Source organism: Leptodactylus fuscus, chromosome 7 (assembly GCF_031893055.1).
Source record: "Leptodactylus fuscus isolate aLepFus1 chromosome 7, aLepFus1.hap2, whole genome shotgun sequence".
Lineage (NCBI taxonomy): Eukaryota > Metazoa > Chordata > Amphibia > Anura > Leptodactylidae > Leptodactylus > Leptodactylus fuscus.
Genome location: NC_134271.1, coordinates 142,752,812 through 142,779,456, shown reverse-complemented (window position 1 = coordinate 142,779,456; position 26,645 = coordinate 142,752,812). Strand labels below are relative to the sequence as shown.

The window sequence follows — 26,645 nt, the reverse complement described above, 5'->3', positions numbered from 1 at the left end:
CCCTGTGTTCACCTCACTCACCAGACATACGTGAGGAATCTGGGGGAAATATAGCACCCTTCCAGAATTTTCCCTATCCCTTTCTCACACTCTGTATGTGTAATACTATCATCTCTAGCCATAAGGGCAACATTTTTTTATGTACGTTAATATGTTCAAAAAATTCTTTGTGTTTAATGTAAATTTTGTTAACCCTCTACAAGTCAATGAGAAGAGGATTCGTCATGTTTGGGCACATGTGATGGAAACAATATATTTACACCTACAGTACATTGCGCTGTATATGGTTTATTTTGGATCAGTAACATCTATGTTTGGGATTACAGAGTAAGGGTGCATGCACATGATGCAATGAGGCTCTGATTCTCACACGATAACTCGTGTAAGGATCAGCGCTGCAAAACAGAATCCCATTGACTTCAATGGGTTCCGTTTAGTGCACGTAACACATTGAAATCAATGGGAGGCTTTTTAACCCATTGAGTTCCATGTGTTACACGCACTAAACGGAACCCATTGAAGTCAATGGGATTCTGTTTTGCAGCGCTGATCCTTACACGAGTTATCGTGCAAGAATCAGAGCCTCGTTACATCATGTGCATGCACCCTAATGGCTCTTAGAATTATGGAAAATTATTGGACTTCTCTGACAACATTCTCCAATTCATTCCCGTCTTCTTGTCTCTTTACTTCTTCGGATCGGCAAACTTCGCTCTTTAGATGATGGTAGAGAATAATAATACCCATAATAACTATCAGTCCAGATGTTATCAGTCGTATAATATTTATCAGCGTATAATTCTTATATTCCTGGCTTCCATCTGAAATGAAAAAATAAATGAGAATTTATAACCAGTTTCTTTTCTTTATCCTCATACATGTGAGTCTAGTGTTGGTGTTAGGATTGGGTCCCGCAGGCTTCCCGTCCAGCGCATAGCGCCACCTGCGGGCCAATCCAAACCTCACCCTCGGCGTTGTGCAGTGAGGTGTCTGGAGTCTAAGTCCAGCTTTCGGCCCACTGAGCATGCTCAGACATTTTGGAGCTGCTCAGAGGCTAAGTGCCATTCTCTCCCTACTGAGCATGCTCAGACATTTTGGGTCCATTCAGAGGCTAAGTCCCATTTTGGCCATACTGAGCATGATCGGTGACGTCATGCCACCGCCCCTGTTGGGCGGGGACTAGCCTTTAAATAGTGTGAGCCGACACCCGCCCAGTGCTCACGCTTTGACTAGAAATACTTTGAGACCGGAGGTTGCGGCCAGGTTCCAGTCAATGGCAGGAGCTGTGTAGGGACCAAGTTAGAATTCCTTGGCTCTGCCAGTGGGAATCAGTAGCCTATCCCTGGTCTAACTGCTGTGTCGCTCCTTGCAGGTTAAGGAGTTTGTTGTGTGACTGACCAGGAGTGAAGTTAACCCCTGTCAGTCTTGTTTGTGCAGCAGAGCGAAGCATATTCTATGGCCTGGTTCTCCTGCTGTAATTATCAGGTGCTTCTTGCAAGGCTTCATTTGACTTCACTCAACTGCTATACATAGGCACGCTCTCCCAGTGAAGTTAACTGGAGAGAGTCTGTTGCAGCCTGTTCACATTGGTGCCACACAACATCACTGCCAATGCAGTTTAACTGGTGGTTCATATTCAGACATACGGCTGCTCATCTGGGCTTGTGGACCTTGCTGCAGTGTTTTGCAGCTTAGTGGTTCTGGTTGTGTTCATTATTTTTATATATACACACAGAACCGTAACAGGTGGTGACTCCAAGACAAGCAGACGGAAGTCCTGATATCTCTAGCTCCATGGCCAGCTGATATTGGCTTACTGATACTACATATTGTACTGTAATAGGACATGTTTTTTTACTGATAAGTAGATAAACATTTTGTTAAGTCTGCTCAAACTTCTGCGCCATCCACTCGCATGCTGCAGTGCAGAAAGCGTGTTTCGTTTTGATTCTTTGCTTAGAGTTCTTATAGTGTTATCTGAACACTGTCCTATTCCCTCACCTTGGTAATTGATTTACCACCACACCCATCTCCTTCACCTTGGTTTCCCTCTGACCCTCTGATATAGTTAATGTTATCCTTGCCTGTGTGATTGACAGCCTATCTTCCTACCAGGTCTGGGGCAGGTTCTTTCCTTCCTATTCATTGTTTGCTCACATTGGTGCTTCCTGTGGCCTTGTGCGTGCTGGTGTTTCTCTTGCTGTTTGTTACCTGTATTCTTATTCTTGACCTCTGACTTACCCTTTGACTATTCTCTTAGATTTTGATTCTGTATTGTGTTGCTCGACTTTTACTGGACCCTTGACTAGCTGACTTCGCTTTGACTTCCTCTTGTCTGCGTTCTGTGTTGTCACATATATAGGAAGGGTTTGTCGACCAGTTGTCACCTCTTGCTTAGGATAGAGCAGGCAGGCAGGGACAGTGGGGGGTTTAAGCTTAGGGCTCACTGTCTATTGTGCCCCTCCCCCCAGGGTTCTCAAGCAGATACTGAGGAATTGCTCCTTTTGCAATTCCCTTACACATTTCTTCAAATTTCTGTAAATAGTCATGTGATAAGCTGACCGTTCAGCCCCACACCCACCATAAAGGTACTATAAGAGTTATATGCCTATTGTGTTAGTCTCGGCTAGAATAATAAGAAAGAAAGATTATTACACACCCCTGTCACAAAAAAGAAAACTAGAGAACCAGGTGTGTTCTTCCCTCCCAAACAGAAACACACAAGGCGCTGTAGAGGAACAGCCAAAACTAACCGCAGAAGAAGCAACCAGTCTGGACAGAACAAAGTACAAACCCAACCCAGTAACATTTTCAACTTGTCCAAGTATAATCTAAATGCAGCTGAGATTAGTCTCCTATCGAAGGGTCTGTCCTATTGTCCATCCCAAGGTCCAAATGAAGTAGATTTATTTGTGGCTCTTAACACCTTTATCTGCAAATTAACCTTAAAAAGACATTTTTTCTGGGGGCAACATGGTGGCTTAGTGGTTAGCACTGCAGCCTTGCAACGTTGGAGTCCTGGGTTCAAATCCGGCCAGCAACATCTGCAAGGAGTTTGTATGTTCTCCCCGTGTTTGCGTGGATTTCCTCCCATTCTATAAAAAAAGACATACTGATAGGGGAAAAAAAAGTACACTGTGATCCCTATATGGGGCTGACAATCTACATAAAAAAGACATTTTTTATTGTCAATAATACTGGTAACCCTCCAAGTCAGGAACTTTTTAGGAAGAGTTTTGGTGACCGTTGATCCCTACGGCCCTGATATCCCTCCTGTTAATACTAACCTGTGGCCCAAGTCCAATTTCTACCCTACCCACCACAGAGGTAGTAACCTTGAGAGGTTCTATTCGCTGGTAGCATCTGATTTTAGGAGACTTCACCCCCATAATGTTCCATCTAACCATAATCTCACTCTCCTAGAAAGAGAGGCACTTCATACACTGAGAAATAGCTCTACCATTCTTGTTAGAAATTCGGATAAGGGGAGTGGGATGGTCATCCAAGACCGAGAAGATTATATCGGTGAAGCCCACTGTATTTTATCGATACTAATTATTACTCAACCCCCACCCCCCCTACAGATCCCTGAAAAACACATTTGGCTGATTATCAGTCACTTATCCAAGAAGCTCTATCCTTAGCAATTCTTACCACTAAAGAGTTTGCTTCTCTTAACATCAAAGATCCCACTATAGCCCTATTTTTCCACCTGCCTAAATAACATAAAAATGCAATAACCCCGACCCCCCCCCCCCCCCTCCTGGTAGACACATCATTTCTGGGGTTAATTCTATAACACACAATTTTTCTCAGTATATTGAGGTTATACTCCAAAGATATATCATCCAACTTCAGTCCTACCTGAGGGATTCAACCAGTCTCATCGACGATCTACTCAAACTCAGATGGAAACCCACCTATCGAGGGGCCACACTCAATGTGAGTGCCCTATATAGTAATATCTCACATGAGTTGGGTTTGTCTGCAATTAACAATTTTATCTATGGACCCCGCACTTCCTCTCCATCAGAAGAATTTCATCTTGAGAGTCATAGCATTTATCCATGATAATGTGTTTCAGTTTCAATCCCAGATTTACCTTCAAACTAAAGAGTCAGCCATGGGTACCCCTATGGAACCATCTATGCCAATCTTTTTATGGCGATTTTTGTGGATTCCCTTATATATTCAAATCCCGCTTGGTCCTCCTACGTGATTTATTACAAACGATATACAGATAACCTTGTTTTCATTTGGGATGGGTCAGATGATTCCTTCATACATTTCACTGACCATCTCAATTCCAACCCATTTGGCATTGAAATAACAGGCAAGTCCAACCACAAACAACTTGAGTTCCTGGATCTTCTATTGGTCAGTGAGGGAGATCATATCTACACCAAAACCTATTTCAAACCTGTAGATTCTAATAGGAACCTTCATTCTTGTAAATGGAAACAGAATGTCCCCTTTGGACAGTTCCACCGTATAAGGTCTCCAGTACGTGGGCCGCACCATCAGGCCATTAAGGGAATGAATCAGTAAGCACCGTTCCAATGTTACAAGCGGGTATATTAAACATAGTGTTTCACGTCATGCTGCCATTTACCATAGCAAAGAGTTTTCTGGTTTTGTAGTAACTCCAGTTGATCTAGTCTCCCCCACATCCTCCAATAAATTGAGCTCACTAAATAAAAGAGAGAGGTTCTGGATGTTCAATTGAACTCCCTACAGCCAGCGGGTCTGACTATAGTGTCCGAGGACTCACTCTCCCCTAAAGAACAGAAGTACCAAAGTGATAACAACAATCAGAGAAAAGAGCTTCTGTTCCGGTTACGTTCTGGTTTCTCTTTCTGTTATGTTTCTGTTATATTTCTCTACCCATGGTCTAAAAAAGTTGCAAATGGGGCGCAGGAGCTGAGATGTGACAAAATCGTCCAAGTTGAGGCACATTTTGGCCACTTTCTAGGATCCCCCAGTAAGTAAATCGGAGCCACATTGGGGAATGTGATTTATATTTGCTGCATATCAAGTGAGGTCAGAGATATGGAGGGGACAGGTATATACTCACTGTATATCTGCACATGTAACTCTTCGCTCACTTTCTTCACTCTGTTGTCTCCGGTTCTCCCTGCACAGTAATAATTCCCAGAATCCTCCAGCTCAATGTACAGAACTTCATATTTATTAGATGATAGAAATCCCCGGACTTCCCGCCCATCTCTGTAGAAAGCAAACTGCAGTTCTGTGGTCTGTCTGTGTGGACTAAGCCTCGTGTTACATGTCAGGGTCATGTTGTCACCTTCTGTCACCATGGATGGGGTCAGTCTTATCTCTGGACTGGAGAACAGATCTGTAGGTGAAGGGAACAATGGGAATAAACTTATAAGAGAAGCAAATACAGAGTAATGTATATCTGGTACTTATAGTACACTCTGACCTCCAGCATGATCACAATCTCATCTTGGTTATGGAACAGAACGAGCCTACTGCGCATGCACGAGATTGTGATCACCCGGACGTCAGAAGCTGCAGGTGACACAGCCATGAAGACAAGAGGGGGAAGGGTCCAACAGATAAAGAGAAGTTGACTAACACAAAAGAGGCGTTCAAAGTGATGACGTGGCTGTGCTCGGAACACAGGGATAGCGCCCCCCTATGCTTCATGGAGTTAATTTTTTGACAAGACTACTGGAAGGATCTTGATACTGAAGCTATGCCTGGAATAGACTTGGCAGCAGAGGCAGCAATTCACAAGAGGAAAACACCATTGTATTCAGGTGACCCTCGCCTATCTGCTGGTTGAAATTTCGGTTCTGGGGATGGGCTCCCTTTAAATCCAGCTGTACAACAAATCCTTATGTTAACCATTTATTTTTTGGAATCTACAATATGTCATGTGGACATTCCCCCATGACAAGGATTTCCTTACTGAACCTACAGAATGGAGAATACATAGGTCACAAGGGTTGGGGCCAACCATTGTATATACGAGTCTATATTCACTATAACCGCGGGTCAGTGCAATTCTCCTGCATCAGATAAAGGTGAATTGGAAGAGCAGTCGGCCAAAAACACAAGTGGAGAATCAGCCATAACCAAAAACTAGAGACGGAAATATTATAAAAAGGCAAAAATATTTATTTAATACTAAAGGATAAAAAGACAAAATATTAGGAGACAAACAAGGGAAGGTCGGCTACAAAGCAGTGAGTGAATACCAGGAACACTCCCACTTACAGGTGAGCGGGGGAGCCCCACACAATATCCATACTTAATATGGGACGTACAAAAGGATGATTAGATAGTATATGAGCAAATAAACAGCATAACAATCCATGTGCAGCTATTAGTACATGACAAGAAGTATAAACTGATAATCAGCATAGGAACACAGGCATAACTAGCTAATGGTACAAACCCACAGACATAATAATAGTCTCACTATGCCACCAAAGGGGGATCCTCTGCGTACCACCAGTGAGACAAGTGATTGAACGCCTGACGCGTGTTTCACCGGACGTGGCTTCATCAGGAGTAGGAGTTTGTTATGCAGTGTTCGTGCTATTCATTCACTGCTTTGTAGCCGACCTTCCCTTGTTTGTCTCCTAATATTTTGTCTATTTATTCTTTAGTATTAAATAAATATTTTTGCATTGTTATAATATTTTCTTCTCTATTTTTTGGTTATTGTTTGTTTTGGTTCTCGAGACTGACTCTATTCATTTAGGGTATATTGTTTGGTTTCATTGAGAATCCGCCATAGCCAATACTTATTATATTCTATAGGGGACATTGTAGGGGGCAGAACAATAACTTGAAGATTCAGGGCTCTAATGCAAAATCTGTGATAAGGCTTCTAAACCTGCCCTCCATCTTGTCTCCTCTGGTCAGTGACTATCCCGCTGCATTGTCATCACGTGTGGGCAGGTGGTAATACTGAGCAGAGCCGATGTTACTGCCCTATAACATGTCATGTGGCCTTAGTCCAATAATGTTATGTTACATGTAAAGAATAGGATTTACCTCTGATGGGGATGGAGGACGGGGCAGACTCAGCATCAATTTCAGAAGTCCCGGATAGTACTTGCTCACATCTGTATCTCCCAGTTACCAGTGGTCTTGTGAGATATAATCGTTCGTCTTCTGATTCCTGTAGATACTGGCCATCTTTATAGAATTGTGTCCATTCTACAGAATACTCAGGACTAGAGATGAGCGAACAGTGTTCTATCGAACTCATGTTCGATCGGATATTAGGCTGTTCGGCATGTTCGAATCGAATCGAACACCGCGTGGTAAAGTGCGCCATTACTCGATTCCCCTCCCACCTTCCCTGGCGCCTTTTTTGCTCCAATAACAGCGCAGGGTAGGTGGGACAGGAACTACGACACCGGTGACGTTGAAAAAAGTAGGCAAAACCCATTGGCTGCCGAAAACATGTGACCTCTAATTTAAAAGAACAGCGCCGCCCAGCTTCGCGTCATTCTGAGCTTGCAATTCACCGAGGACGGAGGTTTCCGTCCAGCTAGCTAGGGCTTAGATTCTGGGTAGGCAGGGACAGGCTAGGATAGGAAGGAGAAGACAACCACAACAGCTCTTGTAAGAGCTAAATTCCAGGGAGAAGCTTGTCAGTGTAACGTGGCACTGACGGGCTCAATCGCCGCAACCCAGCTTTCCCAGGATCCTGAATGGAATACACTGTCAGTGTATTCCCGTATACCCGATATATACCCCGATACCCGTTCCAACGGTGTGCCCCCCCACCTTCACCCCAGAAATACCCTGCAAGTCCCCTAGCAATAGAATTGGGGCTATATACACCCACAATTTTTACTACTGGTATACAGTGCCATTGTCTGACTGGGAATTCAAAGAGTATATTGGGAATACAAATACCCTCATTTCTTGCTACTGCCATATAGTGCCAGTTTCTGACTGGGAATTCAAAGAATATATTGGGGTTACGTGCACCCACAATTTTTACTACTGGTATACAGTGCCATTGTCTGACTGGGAATTCAAAGAATATATTGGGGTTATAAATACCCTCATTTCTTGCTACTGCCATATAGTGCCAGTTTCTGACTGGTAATTCAAAGAATATATTGGGGTTACGTGCACCCACAATTTTTACTACTGGTATACAGTGCCATTGTCTGACTGGGAATTCAAAGAGTATATTGGGAATACAAATACCCTCATTTCTTGCTACTGCCATATAGTGCCAGTTTCTGACTGGTAATTCAAAGAATATATTGGGGTTACGTGCACCCACAATTTTTACTACTGGTATACAGTGCCATTGTCTGACTGGGAATTCAAAGAATATATTGGGGTTATAAATACCCTCATTTCTTGCTACTGCCATATAGTGCCAGTTTCTGACTGGTAATTCAAAGAATATATTGGGGTTACGTGCACCCACAATTTTTACTACTGGTATACAGTGCCATTGTCTGACTGGGAATTCAAAGAGTATATTGGGAATACAAATACCCTCATTTCTTGCTACTGCCATATAGTGCCAGTGTCTGACTGGGAATTCAAAGAATATATTGGGGTTACGTGCACCCACAATTTTTACTACTGGTATACAGTGCCATTGTCTGACTGGGAATTCAAAGAATATATTGGGGTTATAAATACCCTCATTTCTTGCTACTGCCATATAGTGCCAGTTTCTGACTGGTAATTCAAAGAATATATTGGGGTTACGTGCACCCACAATTTTTACTACTGGTATACAGTGCCATTGTCTGACTGGGAATTCAAAGAGTATATTGGGAATACAAATACCCTCATTTCTTGCTACTGCCATATAGTGCCAGTTTCTGACTGGGAATTCAAAGAATATATTGGGGTTACGTGCACCCACAATTTTTACTACTGGTATACAGTGCCATTGTCTGACTGGGAATTCAAAGAATATATTGGGGTTATAAATACCCTCATTTCTTGCTACTGCCATATAGTGCCAGTTTCTGACTGGTAATTCAAAGAATATATTGGGGTTACGTGCACCCACAATTTTTACTACTGGTATACAGTGCCATTGTCTGACTGGGAATTCAAAGAGTATATTTGGAATACAAATACCCTCATTTCTTGCTACTGCCATATAGTGCCAGTGTCTGACTGGGAATTCAAAGAATATATTGGGGTTACGTGCACCCACAATTTTTACTACTGGTATACAGTGCCATTGTCTGACTGGGAATTCAAAGAGTATATTGGGAATACAAATACCCTCATTTCTTGCTACTGCCATATAGTGCCAGTGTCTGACTGGGAATTCAAAGAATATATTGGGGTTACGTGCACCCACAATTTTTACTACTGGTATACAGTGCCAATTTCTAACTAGGAATTCAAAATGCGCAAGGCTCCCGGAAAGGGACGTGGACGAGGCCGTGGGCGAGGTCGGGGGAATGGTTCTGGGGAGCAAGGTAGCAGTGAAGCCACAGGGCGTCCCGTGCCTACTCCTGTGGGGCAGCAAGCATTGCGCCACTCCACAGTGCCAGGGTTGCTTGCCACATTAACTAAACTGCAGGGTACAAACCTTAGTAGGCCCGAGAACCAGGAACAGGTCTTGCAATGGCTGTCAGAGAACGCTTACAGCACATTGTCCAGCAGCCAGTCAGACTCTGCCTCCTCTCCTCCTATTACCCAACAGTCTTGTCTTCCTTCCTCCCAAAATTCCGAAGCTTTACAGAACAATAACCCAAACTGTCCCTGCTCCCCAGAGCTGTTCTCCGCTCCTTTCATTGTCCCTCAACCTGCCTCTCCACGTCACGATTCCACGAACCTAACAGAGGAGCATCTGTGTCCAGATGCTCAAACACTAGAGTCTCCTCCATCTCCGTTCGATTTGGTGGTGGATGACCAGCAACCCACCCTCATCGACGATGATGTGACGCAGTTGCCGTCAGGGCATCCAGTTGACTGGCGCATTGTGCGGGAGGAGGAGATGAGACAGGAGTTGGAAGAGGAAGTGGTGGATGATGAGGACACTGACCCGACCTGGACAGGGGGGATGTCAAGCGGGGAAAGTAGTGTGGATGTTGAGGCAGGTGCAGCACCAAAAAGGGTAGCTAGAGGCAGAGGCAGAGGTCAGCAGCTTAGGCGAAGCCAGGCCACACCCGGAATCTCCCAAGATGTTCCAGTTCGTACCCAGCCCCGAAAAACTCCCACCTCGAGGGCACGTTTCTCGAAGGTGTGGAGTTTTTTCAAGGAATGCGCCGAGGACAGATATAGTGTTGTCTGCACAATTTGCCTCTCGAAATTGATTAGGGGCTCTGAGAAGAGCAACCTGTCCACCACTTCAATGCGCCGTCATTTGGAATCCAAGCACTGGAATCAGTGGCAGGCAGCAACGGCAGGACAAAGGCCGCCTGCCGTTCACGCCACTGCCACTGCCTCTGCCTCTGCCTCTGCCACTGCCACTGCTGACTGTGCTGGCGATGCACTCCAGAGGACGAGCCAGGACACCACTTCATCTGCCTCCGCCACTTTGTTGACTTCTACCTCATCCTCCCCTGGTCCTGTCTTATCTCCTTCTCCTGCACCATCAAAGGCACCATCAGGCGTTTCTTTACAACAACCCACCATCTCTCAGACATTGGAGCGGCGGCAGAAATACACTGCTAACCACCCACACGCGCAAGCCTTGAACGCCAACATCACTAAACTGCTGGCCCAGGAGATGTTGGCGTTCCGGCTTGTTGAAACTCCCGCCTTCCTGGACCTGATGGCAACTGCGGCACCTCGCTATGCCGTCCCTAGCCGTCACTACTTCTCCCGGTGTGCCGTCCCCGCCTTGCACCAGCACGTGTCACTCAACATCAGGCGGGCCCTTAGTTCCGCGCTTTGCACAAAGGTCCACTTGACCACCGACGCGTGGACAAGTGCATGCGGACAGGGACGCTACATTTCACTGACGGCACACTGGGTGAATGTAGTTGAGGCTGGGACTGCTTCCCAAACTGGCCCGGTGTACCTCGTCTCCCCGCCTAACATTCCTGGCAGGGACACGAGAAGAACACCCCCCTCCTCCTCCTCCTCTACCGCCTCCTCCTCCGCCACCGCCTCCTCCTCCGCCACCGCCTCCTCCTCCGCTGTTAGATTGACCCCAGCTACGAGTTGGAAACGTTGCAGCACTGGCGTTGGTAGACGTCAGCAGGCTGTGCTGAAGCTGATCAGCTTGGGGGACAGACAGCACACTGCCTCCGAGGTGAGGGATGCCCTCCTCGATGAGACGGCAATATGGTTTGAGCCGCTGCACCTGGGCCCAGGCATGGTCGTTTGTGATAACGGCCGGAACCTGGTAGCAGCTCTGGAGCTTGCCGGACTCCAACATGTTCCATGCCTGGCCCACGTCTTCAACCTAGTGGTGCAACGTTTCCTAAAGAGCTACCCCAATGTTCCAGAGCTACTGGTGAAAGTGCGGCGCATGTGCGCCCACTTTCGCAAGTCGACAGTAGCCGCTGCTAGCTTAAAATCTCTCCAGCAACGCCTGCATGTGCCACAACACCGGCTTTTGTGCGACGTCCCCACACGCTGGAACTCAACGTTTCAGATGTTGAATAGAGTGGTTGAGCAGCAGAGACCTTTGATGGAATACCAGCTACAAAACCCTAGGGTGCCACAAAGTCAGCTGCCTCAGTTTCACATCCATGAGTGGCCATGGATGAGAGACCTTTGTGACATCCTACGGGTCTTTGAGGAGTCCACAAGGAGGGTGAGCTCTGAGGATGCGATGGTGAGCCTTACAATCCCGCTCTTGTGTGTTCTGAGAGAATCCCTGATTGACATCAGGGATAACTCAGATCACACAGAGGAGTTAGGGATAGCATCCGATCCGTCACAGCTGGAGAGTAGGTCCACACATCTGTCCGCTTCACTGCGTTTAATGGAGGAGGAGGAGGAGGAGAAGGAGGAAGAAGAGTTGTCCGATGATGTGATGGTGATACAGGAGGCTTCCGGGCAACTTCGAATCGTCCCATTGTTGCAGCGCGGATGGGTAGACATGGAGGATGAGGAGGAAATGGAGATTGAACTTTCCGGTGGGGCCAGAGGAGTCATGCCAACTAACACTGTGGCAGACATGGCTGAGTTCATGTTGGGGTGCTTTACAACCGACAAGCGTATTGTCAAAATCATGGAGGACAACCAGTACTGGATCTTTGCTATCCTTGACCCCCGGTATAAAAACAACATCTCGTCTTTTATTCCGGTAGAGGGGAGGGCCAATCGCATCAATGCTTGCCACAGGCAATTGGTGCAGAATATGATGGAGATGTTTCCAGCATGTGACAGTGGCGGCAGGGAGGGCAGTTCCTCCAGTAGGCAACCAAGTTCTCACCGGTCCACACAAACGAGGGGCACACTGTCTAAGGTCTGGGACACCTTGATGGCACCCCCTCGCCAAAGTGCCGCCACGGAGGGTCCTAGTGTCACCAGGCGTGAGAAGTATAGGCGCATGTTGCGGGAATACCTTTCCGACCACAGCCCTGTCCTCTCCGACCCCTCTGCGCCCTACACGTATTGGGTGTCGAAGTTGGACCTGTGGCTTGAACTTGCCCTATATGCCTTGGAGGTGCTGTCCTGTCCTGCCGCCAGCGTCCTATCTGAGAGGGTGTTCAGTGCAGCCGGTGGCATCATCACTGACAAGCGCACCCGTCTGTCAGCTGAGAGTGCCGACCGGCTCACTTTGATAAAAATGAACCACCACTGGATAGAGCCTTCATTTTTGTGCCCACCTGTGTAAAGCACCCCAACATGAAACTCCATGTCTGTACTCAACCTCTCCAATTCCTCCGCATCCTCATACTCATCCACCATAAGCGTTGCACAATTCTGCTAATACTAGGCTCCCTCCAACATGATTTCCCCCAACTCTGCTGGTTAGAGGCTCCCTCCACCCTGATTTCCACCAACTCTGCTGGTTAGAGGCTCCCTCCACCCTGCTTTCCCACAACTCTGCTGGTTAGAGGCTCCTTCCACCATGAATTTGCCCAAACTGGGCTGTTTAGAGGCTCCCTCCACCATGAATTGGTCCAAACTGGGCTGGTTAGAGGCTCCCTCCACCATTAATTGGTCCAAACTGGGCTGGTTAGAGGCTCCCTCCACCATGAATTTGCCCAAACTGGGCTGTTTAGAGGCTCCCTCCACCATGAATTTGCCCAAACTGGGCTGTTTAGAGGCTCCCTCCACCATGAATTGGTCCAAACTGGGTTTTTTAGAGGCTCCCTCCACCATGAATTGGTCCAAACTGGGGTGGTTAGAGGCTCCCTCCACCATTAATTGGTCCAAACTGGGCTGGTTAGAGGCTCCCTCCACCATGAATTGGTCCAAACTGGGCTGGTTAGAGGCTCCCTCCACCATGAATTGGTCCAAACTGGGGTGGTTAGAGGCTCCCTCCACCATTAATTGGTCCAAACTGGGCTGGTTAGAGGCTCCCTCCACCATTAATTGGTCCAAACTGGGCTGGTTAGAGGCTCCCTCCACCATGAATTTGCCCAAACAGGGCTGTTTAGAGGCTCCCTCCACCATTAATTGGTCCAAACTGGGCTGGTTAGAGGCTCCCTCCACAATTAATTGGTCCAAACTGGGCTAATTAGAGGCTCCCTCCACCATGAATTGGTCCAAACTGGGTTTTTTAGAGGCTCCCTCCACCATGAATTTGCCCAAACTGGGCTGTTTAGAGGCTCCCTCCACCATGAATTGGTCCAAACTGGGCTGGTTAGAGGCTCCCTCCACCATGAATTTCCCAAAACTTGGCTGTTTAGAGGCTCCCTCCACCATTAATTGGTCCAAACTGGGCTGGTTAGAGGCTCCCTCCACCATGAATTGGTCCAAACTGGGGTTTTTAGAGGCTCCCTCCACCATGAATTGGTCCAAACTTGGCTGTTTAGAGGCTCCCTCCACCATGAATTGGTCCAAACTGGGGTGGTTAGAGGCTCCCTCCACCATTAATTGGTCCAAACTGGGCTGGTTAGAGGCTCCCTCCACCATTAATTGGTCCAAACTGGGCTGGTTAGAGGCTCCCTCCACCATGAATTTGCCCAAACTGGGCTGTTTAGAGGCTCCCTCCACCATGAATTTGCCCAAACTGGGCTGGTTAGAGGCTCCCTCCACCATGAATTGGTCCAAACGGGTTTTTAGAGGCTCCCTTCACAATGAATTGGTCCAAACTTGGCTGTTTAGAGGCTCCCTCCACCATTAATTGGTCCAAACTGGGCTGGTTAGAGGCTCCCTCCACCATGAATTGGTCCAAACTGGGGTTTTTAGAGGCTCCCTCCACCATGAATTGGTCCAAACTTGGCTGTTTAGAGGCTCCCTCCACCATGAATTGGTCCAAACTGGGGTGGTTAGAGGCTCCCTCCACCATTAATTGGTCCAAACTGGGCTGGTTAGAGGCTCCCTCCACCATTAATTGGTCCAAACTGGGCTGGTTAGAGGCTCCCTCCACCATGAATTTGCCCAAACTGGGCTGTTTAGAGGCTCCCTCCACCATGAATTTGCCCAAACTGGGCTGGTTAGAGGCTCCCTCCACCATGAATTGGTCCAAACGGGTTTTTAGAGGCTCCCTTCACCATGAATTGGTCCAAACTTGGCTGTTTAGAGGCTCCCTCCACCATTAATTGGTCCAAACTGGGCTGGTTAGAGGCTCCCTCCACCATGAATTGGTCCAAACTGGGATTTTTAGAGGCTCCCTCCACCATGAATTGGTCCAAACTTGGCTGTTTAGAGGCTCCCTCCACCATGAATTGGTCCAAACTGGGGTGGTTAGAGGCTCCCTCCACCATTAATTGGTCCAAACTGGGCTGGTTAGAGGCTCCCTCCACCATTAATTGGTCCAAACTGGGCTGGTTAGAGGCTCCCTCCACCATGAATATGCCCAAACTGGGCTGTTTAGAGGCTCCCTCCACCATGAATTTGCCCAAACTGGGCTGGTTAGAGGCTCCCTCCACCATGAATTGGTCCAAACGGGTTTTTAGAGGCTCCCTTCACCATGAATTGGTCCAAACTTGGCTGTTTAGAGGCTCCCTCCACCATGAATTGGTCCAAACTGGGGTGGTTAGAGGCTCCCTCCACCATTAATTGGTCCAAACTGGGCTGGTTAGAGGCTCCCTCCACCATTAATTGGTCCAAACTGGGCTGGTTAGAGGCTCCCTCCACCATGAATTTGCCCAAACTGGGCTGTTTAGAGGCTCCCTCCACCATGAATTTGCCCAAACTGGGCTGGTTAGAGGCTCCCTCCACCATGAATTGGTCCAAACGGGTTTTTAGAGGCTCCCTTCACCATGAATTGGTCCAAACTTGGCTGTTTAGAGGCTCCCTCCACCATGAATTGGTCCAAACTGGGGTGGTTAGAGGCTCCCTCCACCATTAATTGGTCCAAACTGGGCTGGTTAGAGGCTCCCTCCACCATTAATTGGTCCAAACTGGGCTGGTTAGAGGCTCCCTCCACCATGAATTGGTCCAAACTGGGGTTTTTAGAGGCTCCCTCCACCATGAATTGGTCCAAACTGGGGTGGTTAGAGGCTCCCTCCACCATTAATTGGTCCAAACTGGGCTGGTTAGAGGCTCCCTCCACCATGAATTGGTCCAAACTGGGCTGGTTAGAGGCTCCCTCCACCATGAATTGGTCCAAACTGGGGTGGTTAGAGGCTCCCTCCACCATTAATTGGTCCAAACTGGGCTGGTTAGAGGCTCCCTCCACCATTAATTGGTCCAAACTGGGCTGGTTAGAGGCTCCCTCCACCATGAATTTGCCCAAACTGGGCTGTTTAGAGGCTCCCTCCACCATTAATTGGTCCAAACTGGGCTGGTTAGAGGCTCCCTCCACAATTAATTGGTCCAAACTGGGCTAATTAGAGGCTCCCTCCACCATGAATTGGTCCAAACTGGGTTTTTTAGAGGCTCCCTCCACCATGAATTTGCCCAAACTGGGCTGTTTAGAGGCTCCCTCCACCATGAATTGGTCCAAACTGGGCTGGTTAGAGGCTCCCTCCACCATTAATTGGTCCAAACTGGGCTGGTTAGAGGCTCCCTCCACCATGAATTGGTCCAAACTGGGGTTTTTAGAGGCTCCCTCCACCATGAATTGGTCCAAACTGGGGTGGTTAGAGGCTCCCTCCACCATTAATTGGTCCAAACTGGGCTGGTTAGAGGCTCCCTCCACCATGAATTGGTCCAAACTGGGCTGGTTAGAGGCTCCCTCCACCATTAATTGGTCCAAACTGGGCTGGTTAGAGGCTCCCTCCACCATGAATTTGCCCAAACTGGGCTGTTTAGAGGCTCCCTCCACCATTAATTGGTCCAAACTGGGCTGGTTAGAGGCTCCCTCCACAATTAATTGGTCCAAACTGGGCTAATTAGAGGCTCCCTCCATGAATTGGTCCAAACTGGGTTTTTTAGAGGCTCCCTCCACCATGAATTTGCCCAAACTGGGCTGTTTAGAGGCTCCCTCCACCATGAATTGGTCCAAACTGGGCTGGTTAGAGGCTCCCTCCACCATGAATTTCCCAAAACTTGGCTGTTTAGAGGCTCCCTCCACCATTAATTGGTCCAAACTGGGCTGGTTAGAGGCTCCCTCCACCATGAATTGGTCCAAACTGGGGTTTTTAGAGGCTCCCTCCACCATGAATTGGTCCAAACTTGGCTGTTTAGAGGCTCCCTCCACCATGAATTGGTCCAAACTGGGGTGGTTAGAGGCTCCCTCCACCATTAATTGGTCCAAACTGGGCTGGTTAGAGGCTCCCTCCACCATTAATTGGTCCAAACTGGGCTGGTTAGAGGCTCCCTCCACCATGAATTTGCCCAAACTGGGCTGTTTAGAGGCTCCCTCCACCATGAATTTGCCCAAACTGGGCTGGTTAGAGGCTCCCTCCACCATGAATTGGTCCAAACGGGTTTTTAGAGGCTCCCTTCACCATGAATTGGTCCAAACTTGGCTGTTTAGAGGCTCCCTCCACCATGAATTGGTCCAAACTGGGGTGGTTAGAGGCTCCCTCCACCATTAATTGGTCCAAACTGGGCTGGTTAGAGGCTCCCTCCACCATTAATTGGTCCAAACTGGGCTGGTTAGAGGCTCCCTCCACCATGAATTGGTCCAAACTGGGGTTTTTAGAGGCTCCCTCCACCATGAATTGGTCCAAACTTGGCTGTTTAGAGGCTCCCTCCACCATTAATTGGTCCAAACTGGGCTGGTTAGAGGCTCCCTCCACCATGAATTGGTCCAAACTGGGTTTTTTAGAGGCTCCCTCCACCATGAATTTGCCCAAACTGGGCTGTTTAGAGGCTCCCTCCACCATGAATTGGTCCAAACTGGGTTTTTTAGAGGCTCCCTCCACCATGAATTGGTCCAAACTGGGCTGGTTAGAGGCTCCCTCCACCATGAATTGGTCCAAACTGGGGTGGTTAGAGGCTCCCTCCACCATTAATTGGTCCAAACTGGGCTGGTTAGAGGCTCCCTCCACAATTAATTGGTCCAAACTGGGCTAATTAGAGGCTCCCTCCACCATGAATTGGTCCAAACTGGGTTTTTTAGAGGCTCCCTCCACCATGAATTTGCCCAGACTGGGCTGTTTAGGGGCTCCCTCCACCATGAATTGGTCCAAACTGGGCTGGTTAGAGGCTCCCTCCACCATGAATTTCCCAAAACTTGGCTGTTTAGAGGCTCCCTCCACCATTAATTGGTCCAAACTGGGCTGGTTAGAGGCTCCCTCCACCATGAATTGGTCCAAACTGGGCTGGTTAGAGGCTCCCTCCACCATTAATTGGTCCAAACTGGGCTGGTTAGAGGCTCCCTCCACCATGAATTTGCCCAAACTGGGCTGGTTAGAGGCTCCCTCCACCATGAATTGGTCCAAACTGGGTTTTTTAGAGGCTCCCTCCACCATGAATTTGCCCAAACTGGGCTGGTTAGAGGCTCCCTCCACCATGAATTGGTCCAAACTGGGCTGGTTAGAGGCTCCCTCCACCATGAATTTGCCCAAACTGGGCTGTTTAGAGGCTCCCTCCACCATTAATTGGTCCAAACTGGGCTGGTTAGAGGCTCCCTCCACCATGAATTTGCCCAAACTGGGCTGTTTAGAGGCTCCCTCCACCATGAATTGGTCCAAACTGGGTTTTTTAGAGGCTCCCTCCACCATGAATTGGTCCAAACTGGGCTGGTTAGAGGCTCCCTCCACCATGAATTTCCCAAAACTTGGCTGTTTAGAGGCTCCCTCCACCATGAATTGGTCCAAACTGGGCTGGTTAGAGGCTCCCTCCACCATGAATTTCCCAAAACTTGGCTGTTTAGAGGCTCCCTCCACCATGAATTGGTCCAAACTGGGCTGGTTAGAGGCTCCCTCCACCATTAATTGGTCCAAACTGGGCTGGTTAGAGGCTCCCTCCACCATGAATTGGTCCAAACTGGGTTTTTTAGAGGCTCCCTCCACCATGAATTTGCCCAAACTGGGCTGTTTAGAGGCTCCCTCCACCATGAATTGGTTCAAACTGGGCTGGTTAGAGGCTCCCTCCACCATTAATTGGTCCAAACTGGGCTGGTTAGAGGCTCCCTCCACCATTAATTGGTCCAAACTGGGCTGGTTAGAGGCTCCCTCCACCATGAATTTGCCCAAACTGGGCTGGTTAGAGGCTCCCTCCACCATGAATTGGTCCAAACTGGGTTTTTTAGAGGCTCCCTCCACCATGAATTTGCCCAAACTGGGCTGGTTAGAGGCTCCCTCCACCATGAATTGGTCCAAACTGGGGTTTTTAGAGGCTCCCTCCACCATGAATTTGCCCAAACTGGGGTGTTTAGAGGCTCCCTCCACCATGAATTTGCCCAAACTCTGCTGGTTAGAGGCTCAATCCACCCTGATTTTCAAAACAAATGTTGGTGCCAACCTCAACTTACTACAAGGGCCAAATTCACTGCTGGTGACAAGCTCTCCTCACTGCAAGTGCCAAATACACATGTTTCAAGGTGTTTTCCTACTGTCAGAGAGGTGGTATTGAGTGTGTAAAGTGTGTAGTTGTTAGGCTGTGATGTTGGGGTAATAGAGGGTCTTTGGTGTGTTAGATGCCCCCAGACATGCTTCCCCTGCTGTCCCAGTGTCATTCCAGAGGTGTTGGCATCATTTCCTGGGGTGTCATAGTGGACTTGGTGACCCTCCAGACACGGATTTGGGTTTCCCCCTTAACGAGTATCTGTTCCCCATAGACTATAATGGGGTTCGAAACCCGTTCGAACACACGAACATTGAGCGGCTGTTCGAATCGAATTTCGAACCTCGAACATTTTAGTGTTCGCTCATCTCTACTCAGGACGACTGTGACATCTGAGATATGGTCTAGATCCATCATCTATAAGAGGAGCCTGCAGGATGAGCAGGTCTGGAATATATAGTGGAATAACATAATAGCACAGGAGGAACTCCGGAAATATCCAACTAGTGTAATACTGATAGAATCCACAAGTAATGGTGAGGCAGCATGGAGTCTATACATATACACATCTGTTTAACCACTTCAGTACCGGGCCAATTTCACTGGTTCAGGTCCAGACACATTTACGTTTTTTGCAGATATGCAGTATTGAGGGCTATAACATTTTTATCATTTGGCTTATTCAACTCATAGGGCTTTAGTTTTATGTTCTTTTAATGTTTTTTCTTATGTTTTATATCTGGGAAAATATTAACAAAAGAGGAAGAAAAATGTCTGTCTTATTAACATTTCACTTTTTTTATGTAGATTGTGAGCCCCATATAGGGATCAAAATGTAAATTTTATTTTCCCTATCAGTATGTCTTTGTAGTATGGAAGGAAATCCATGCAAACACGGGGAGAACATACAAACTCCTTGCAGATGTTGTTCCTAGAGGATTTGAACCCAGGACTCCAGCACTGCAAGGTTACAGCGCTAACCACTGAGCCACCATGTTGCCCCATCACATTTCACTTTTGTTTTGTCATTGCTACTAAAAAAATGTGAAATAGTTTTCCTCTCCATTACAGTAATTTTTATTTTATATTAATTGGCATATTATTATAGATGAGCGAACAGTAAAATATTTGATGTTCGTTATTCATTACTAATAGCATCTCAATATTCGGCTATTCGAACGAATATCGAACCCCATTATAGTCTATGGGAGAAAATGCTTCACTACAGGGGATCCCACCATTCGACTCAGGAGGGTCACCAAGTCCACTATGACACCTCAGCAAATGATGCCAACACCTCTACAATGCAACTAGGACAGCAGGGGGCGCATGTCTGGGGGCATCTAACACACCAAAGACCCTCTATTACCCCACTATCACAGCCTAACAACTACACACTTTACACATTCAAAAAACCTCTATCAAAGTGGGAAAATACCTGGAAACCTTCTTTACTCCCCAAATGGATGGACACAAACCCCAATTTAAGCTCAACAAACAGTAACAAGCACCCCTTTATATCACGTTGCCCATGACAACCACAGATGGAATAGACAATGGGAAATCCAAAAGCCCTCACCCTTAACTGTCATTTTGAGTGTGTGTGTGTGTGTGTGTGTGTGTGTGTGATGTGGTAAGACCTTCCAAAATTCACTTTTATGGCCCTTAACGTGAGCCTGGATGAATGTAGTTGAGGCTGGGACCGGGTCGCAAATTGTGGTGGCCTGCTTTGTCTCCCCCGCCCAATATTCCTGGCAGGAGTGATGAAACACCACCCTCCTCCTCCTCCGCCATTGAATCAACCCTAGCTACTGGCGTGGGAGACGTCAGCAGGCCGCACTGAAGCTCATCAGCTTGGGGGACAGACAGCACACTGCCTCCGAGGTCAGGGATGCCATCCTGGCTGAGATGGCAATGTGTTTTTTCCCTGCTACACCTGGGGCCAGGCATGTTTGTCTTGTGTGATAACGGCAGGAACCTGGTAGCGGCTCTGGAGCTTGCCAGCCTCCAACATGTTCCATGCCTGGCCCACATCTAACTGAGTGGTGCAACGTTTTTTGAAAACATACCCCAATGTACACAAGCTACTGGTGAAAGTGCGGCGCTTGTGCGCCCATTTTCGCAAGTGTATAGGAGCCGCTGCTAGCCTCCGAAGCCTCCAGCAACACCTCCATCTACCAGAATAGAGTGTGTGGGCAGCAGAGACCTTTGATGGAGTACCATGTCCAAAACCCAAGGGTTCCTCAGAGCCAGCTCCGGCAGTTTCTGCACCATGAGTTTCCATGGGTGGCAGACTTATGTGAAATCCTTTCCCATCCTAGCCACTGGACACGAAACATTAGCATGCGCTCATCACAACTCTGGATATGGCAGCTGCGTTAAGCAGGGTTCAGGGTACAACGCAGACCAGGCCCGAGCTGTGGTTATGTGCGATTTTCAGTAAGGGGACAGTGAGCAATTGGAAGAGGAGTTGGTGGACGACGAGGCCACCGACCCGACATGAACAGGGGTGATGTTTAGGGGGCGAAAGAAGTATAGATGTGCAGGCAAACTAATCAACAAAAAAGGTGTCTAGAAACAGAGGCATAAACTGGGGTGATGTTTAGGGGCAAAAGCAGTGTAGATGTGGAGGGAAGCTAAGTAGCAAAAACAGTGGGTCTGGGACACGTTAATGGCCCCCCTGGCCAAATTACCGCCACTCAGGGGCCTACTGTCACCAGGTGGGACACGATTATGGCCCCCCTGGCCAAATTACCGCTACTGAGGGGCCTACTGTCACCAGGAGGGACATGTATAGGCGCATGTTGTGGGAGTACCTGGCCGACCCCAGCTCTGTCCTCACTGATCCCCCTGTGCCCTACACTTATTTTCTCTTCTCTTTTGCTGTAATACACAAATCTTTTGAAGTTCCTTAGGGATCTCAGAGGAGGTGTCCCCAGTGCTAAAAAACCCCAGATCTGATGCACCTTGGCGATATGCATTAAGAGAACCAAGCAACCAAGTGTAGTCAGCTAGCATAGCATCGAGCATGGCTAAATGCAGAGAAAGAATTGTACCACTTCCAGAGATGGTAACTTCAGTGCTGCAGTTGGCAATGGACGGTGTAATGGGATTAGCTCAGGGATTGCAGTCTTGACCACTTTTTGGCACAAAATGAAAGTTCAATCCAGCTAAGTATGGTGCACGGATTTAACCCCACATATCCCAAAACCTGGAGTAGCTGAATGGAGTAGAGACATCAATACTCTCTGCTCAAGCAACCAGACCTTTACCAGGGTTTTGGTAAGACCCACCAGCCAGGAGCGCAGCTTTGCTCAGCTGCACCTAGATTGTGTATGACAGGAACCTGGGAGAAATGTATACTCCTTCTCCCACTTTTTTCCTGGTCCTGTCACAATGGTCACACCAGATCTTCGGATTGTCCTTCATTAAAGTTTCCTTATACTTTAGGAAATAAACTTGTGAGGGTGAAAGGTTGAGATATCGCATCAAACAATCCTGAACTGTACTTGTGTGACTGTGAAGAATGCCACCAGTTGCCCTTGGAAATAGGTAGGCACGAGCGACCTGAGTATCAAATATATTGTTTAGTGTATCACACCGTATTGAGGGGAAGTGGTTCAACAGAGGGAGAAGAGGACCCGAAAAGAGATCCTGGGAGGGCGGAGAAGTAATGGCTGCAGTTGTACTATATTTATATAGCAGTTTTCAGTGTTCTAGTACCAGTGTCCGGTGCTTGTACTGCTTGGGTTATTGGTTGAAATAATGTCACAGAAATAAATGAAAAATACAAGGGGTAGACCCCTAAAAATTGGATTGAGCTGATATAGCCTGACTGAAATTCTGTCTCTCCATCTAGGGTTTGGGGTTACACACTGTGAACAACTGTATTGAGCGGACATAACTGGACTGAATTTCGGTGTCTCCCACCTAGGTTTTTGGCGTACACACCTTGGATATCTGGATTGAGCGGACATAGCCTGACCTAATTGCTCTGTATCCTTGTTTTGGGGTTACACAGTCTGAAAAGCTGCTTTACATGTATATAGCAAGAAGTAACTGCTGTGGATTGCTGCAATTTTTCACGAAACAACAAAATTAAAGTTTTTTTTTTTCCAGCTATATGTACTTTAATTGCTGTGCATTGATGCCATGTTTCAGCCCCCCCCCCAAAAAAAAAAAAAAAAAAAATTCAAGGCTTTTTCAAGGTATATGAACTTGTAATTGCTGTGGATTGATGCTATGTTTCAGGCCCCCCCCCCAAAAAAAAAAAACAAAAAAAAAAAACAAGGCTTTTTCCAGCTACAGTTAGGGCCAGAAATATTTGGACAGTGACAGAATTTTCGCGAGTTGGGCTCTGCATGCCACCACATTGGTTTTGAAATGAAACCTCTACAACAGAATTCAAGTGCAGATTGTAACGTTTAATTTGAAGGTTGAACAAAAAATATCTGATAGAAAATGTAGGAATTGTACACATTTCTTTACAAACACTCCACATTTTAGGAGCTCAAAAGTAATTGGACAAATAAACATAACCCAAACAAAATATTTTTATTTTCAATATTTTGTTGCGAATCCTTTGGAGGCAATCACTGCCTTAAGTCTGGAACCCATGGACATCACTAAACGCTGGGTTTCCTCCTTCCTTAATGCTTTGCCAGGCCTTTACAGCCTGCAGCCTTCAGGTCTTGCTTGTTTGTGGGTCTTTCCGCCTAAGTCTGGATTTGAGCAAGTGAAATGCATGCTCAATTGGGTTAAGATCTGGTGATTGACTTGGCCATTGCAGAATGTTCCACTTTTTTGCACTCATGAACTCCTGGGTAGCTTTGGCTGTATGCTTGGGGTCATTGTCCATCTGTACTATGAAGCGCCGTCCGATCAACTTGGCAGCATTTGGCTGAATCTGGGCTGAAAGTATATCCCGGTACACTTCAGAATTCATCCGGCTACTCTTGTCTGCTGTTATGTCATCAATAAACACAAGTGACCCAGTGGCATTGAAAGCCATGCATGCCCATGCCATCACGTTGCCTCCACCATGTTTTACAGAGGATGTGGTGTGCCTTGGATCATGTGGCCTTCCCTTTCTTCTCCAAACTTTTTTCTTCCCATCATTCTGGTACAGGTTGATCTTTGTCTCATCTGTCCATAGAATACTTTTCCAGAACTGAGCTGGCTTTTTGAGGTGTTTTTCCAGCAAATTTAACTCTGGCCTGTCTATTTTTGGAATTGATGAATGGTTTGCATCTAGATGTGAACCCTTTGTATTTACTTTCATGGAGTCTTCTCTTTACTGTTGACTTAGAGACAGATACACCTACTTCACTGAGAGTGTTCTGGACTTCAGTTGATGTTGTGAACGGGTTCTTCTTGACCAAAGAAAGTATGCGGCGATCATCCACCACTGTTGTCATCTGTGGACGCCCAGGCCTTTTTGAGTTCCCAAGCTCACCAGTCAATTCCTTTTTTCTTAGAATGTACCCGACTGTTGACTTTGCTACTCCAAGCATGTCTGCTATCTCTCTGATGGATTTTTTCTTTTTTTTCAGCCTCAGGATGTTCTGCTTCACCTCAATTGAGAGTTCCTTTGACCGCATGTTGTCTGGTCACAGCAACAGCTTCCAAATGCAAAACCACACACCTGGAATCAACCCCAGACCTTTTAACTACTTCATTGATTACAGGTTTACGAGGGAGACGCCTTCAGAGTTAATTGCAGCCCTTAGAGTCCATTGTCCAATTACTTTTGGTCCCTTGAAAAGAGGAGGCCTATGCATTACAGAGCTATGATTCCTAAACCCTTTCTCCGATTTGGATGTGGAAACTCTCATATTGCAGCTGGGAGTGTGCACTTTCAGCCCATATTATATATATAATTGTATTTCTGAACATGTTTTAGTAAACAGCTAAAATAACAAAACTTGTGTCACTGTCTAAATATTTCTGGCCCTAACTGTATATGCCAAACTAAACAATAGGCCACATAGACAAAATTACACAATTCATATATATAAAAAATATTATAATTTTATTATTCAAAATTCATAAAAATTTATGATCAGCAAGACAGATGGAAAAGTAGTGAATACACGGATGTAAACCAATGTAACAACCGACAAAACAACCAAAATCATGCTACTGAATAACAATCTAAAACACACACAAAGAGCATAAATATGCATTCATACACCTCATGAATATAATAAAGCAAGTAATATGTCTCAGGCCCCCCCCCCAAAAAAAAATTAAAAAAATTCAAGGCTTTTTCCAGCCCTATATGAACTAGTTACTGCTGTGGGTTGATGCTATATTTCAGCCCCCCCCCCCCCCCCAAAAAAAAAAAAAAATAAAAAAATAAAAAATTCAAGGCTTTTTCAAGGTATATGAACTTGTAATTGCTGTGGATTGCTGCTATGTTTCAGCCCCCCCAAAATCAAGGCTTTTTCAAGCTATATGTACTTGTAATTGCTGTGGATTGATGTTATGTTTCTGCTCCCCCCCCAAAAAAAAAAAAAAAAAAAATTCAAGGCTTTTTCAAGCTATATGAACTTGTAATTCCTTTGGATTGCTGCTATGTGTCAGCCCCCCCCCCCCAAAAAAAAAAAATAAAATAAAATAAATTCAAGGCTTTTTCCAGCTATATGAACTTGCCCCCCCCTTCCAAAAAAAAAAATAAAAAAAAAAATTCAAGCTTTTTCAAGGTATATGTACTTGTAATTGCTGTGGATTGCTGCTATGTTTCAGGCCCCCCCAAAAAAAAAAAAAAATTCAAGGCATTTTCCAGCTCTATATGAACTAGTTACTGCTGTGGATTGATGCTATAATTTCAGCCCCCCCCCCCCAAAAAAAATAAAAAAAAATTCAAGGCTTTTTCAAGGTATATGTACTTGTAATTGCTGTGGATTGCTGCTATGTTTCAGGCCCCCCCCCCCCAAAAAAAAAAAAAAATTCAAGGCATTTTCCAGCTCTATATGAACTAGTTACTGCTGTGGATTGATGCTATATTTCAGCCCCCCCCAAAAAAAAAAAATAATAAAAAAAAAAAAAAAATTCAAGGCTTTTTTCCAGCTATATGAACTTGTAATTGCTGTGGATTGCTGCTATATTGTCAGCCCCCCCCACCCACCCCCACCCCCAAAAAAAAAAAATTCAAGGCTTTTTTCCAGCTATATGAACTTGTAATTGCTGTGGATTGCTGCTATGTTTCAGGCCCCCCCCAAAAAAAAAAAAAATTCAAGGCATTTTCCAGCTCTATATGAACTAGTTACTGCTGTGGATTGATGCTATATTTCAGCCCCCCCCCAAAAAAAAATAAAAAAAAATTCAAGGCTTTTTCAAGGTATATGTACTTGTAATTGCTGTGGATTGCTGCTATGTTTCAGGCCCCCCCCCCCCCCAAAAAAAAAAAAAAAAAATTCAAGGCATTTTCCAGCTCTATATGAACTAGTTACTGCTGTGGATTGATGCTATATTTCAGCCCCCCCCCCCAAAAAAAAAAATAAAAAAAAATAAAAAAATTCAAGGCTTTTTCCAGCTATATGAACTTGTAATTGCTGTGGATTGATGCTATATTTCAGCCCCCCCACCCACCCCCACCCCCAAAAAAAAAAATTCAAGGCTTTTTCCAGCTATATGAACTTGTAATTGCTGTGGATTGATGCTATGTTTCAGCCCCCCCCCCCAAAAAAAAAAAA

General features: G+C 46.4%; 1 pseudogene; it reads right to left on the bottom strand.

The window, feature by feature from the left end:
- Positions 1-26,645, bottom strand: part of LOC142214606 (Fc receptor-like protein 5) — a 184,956-nt pseudogene that overhangs the window by 135,793 nt on the left and 22,518 nt on the right.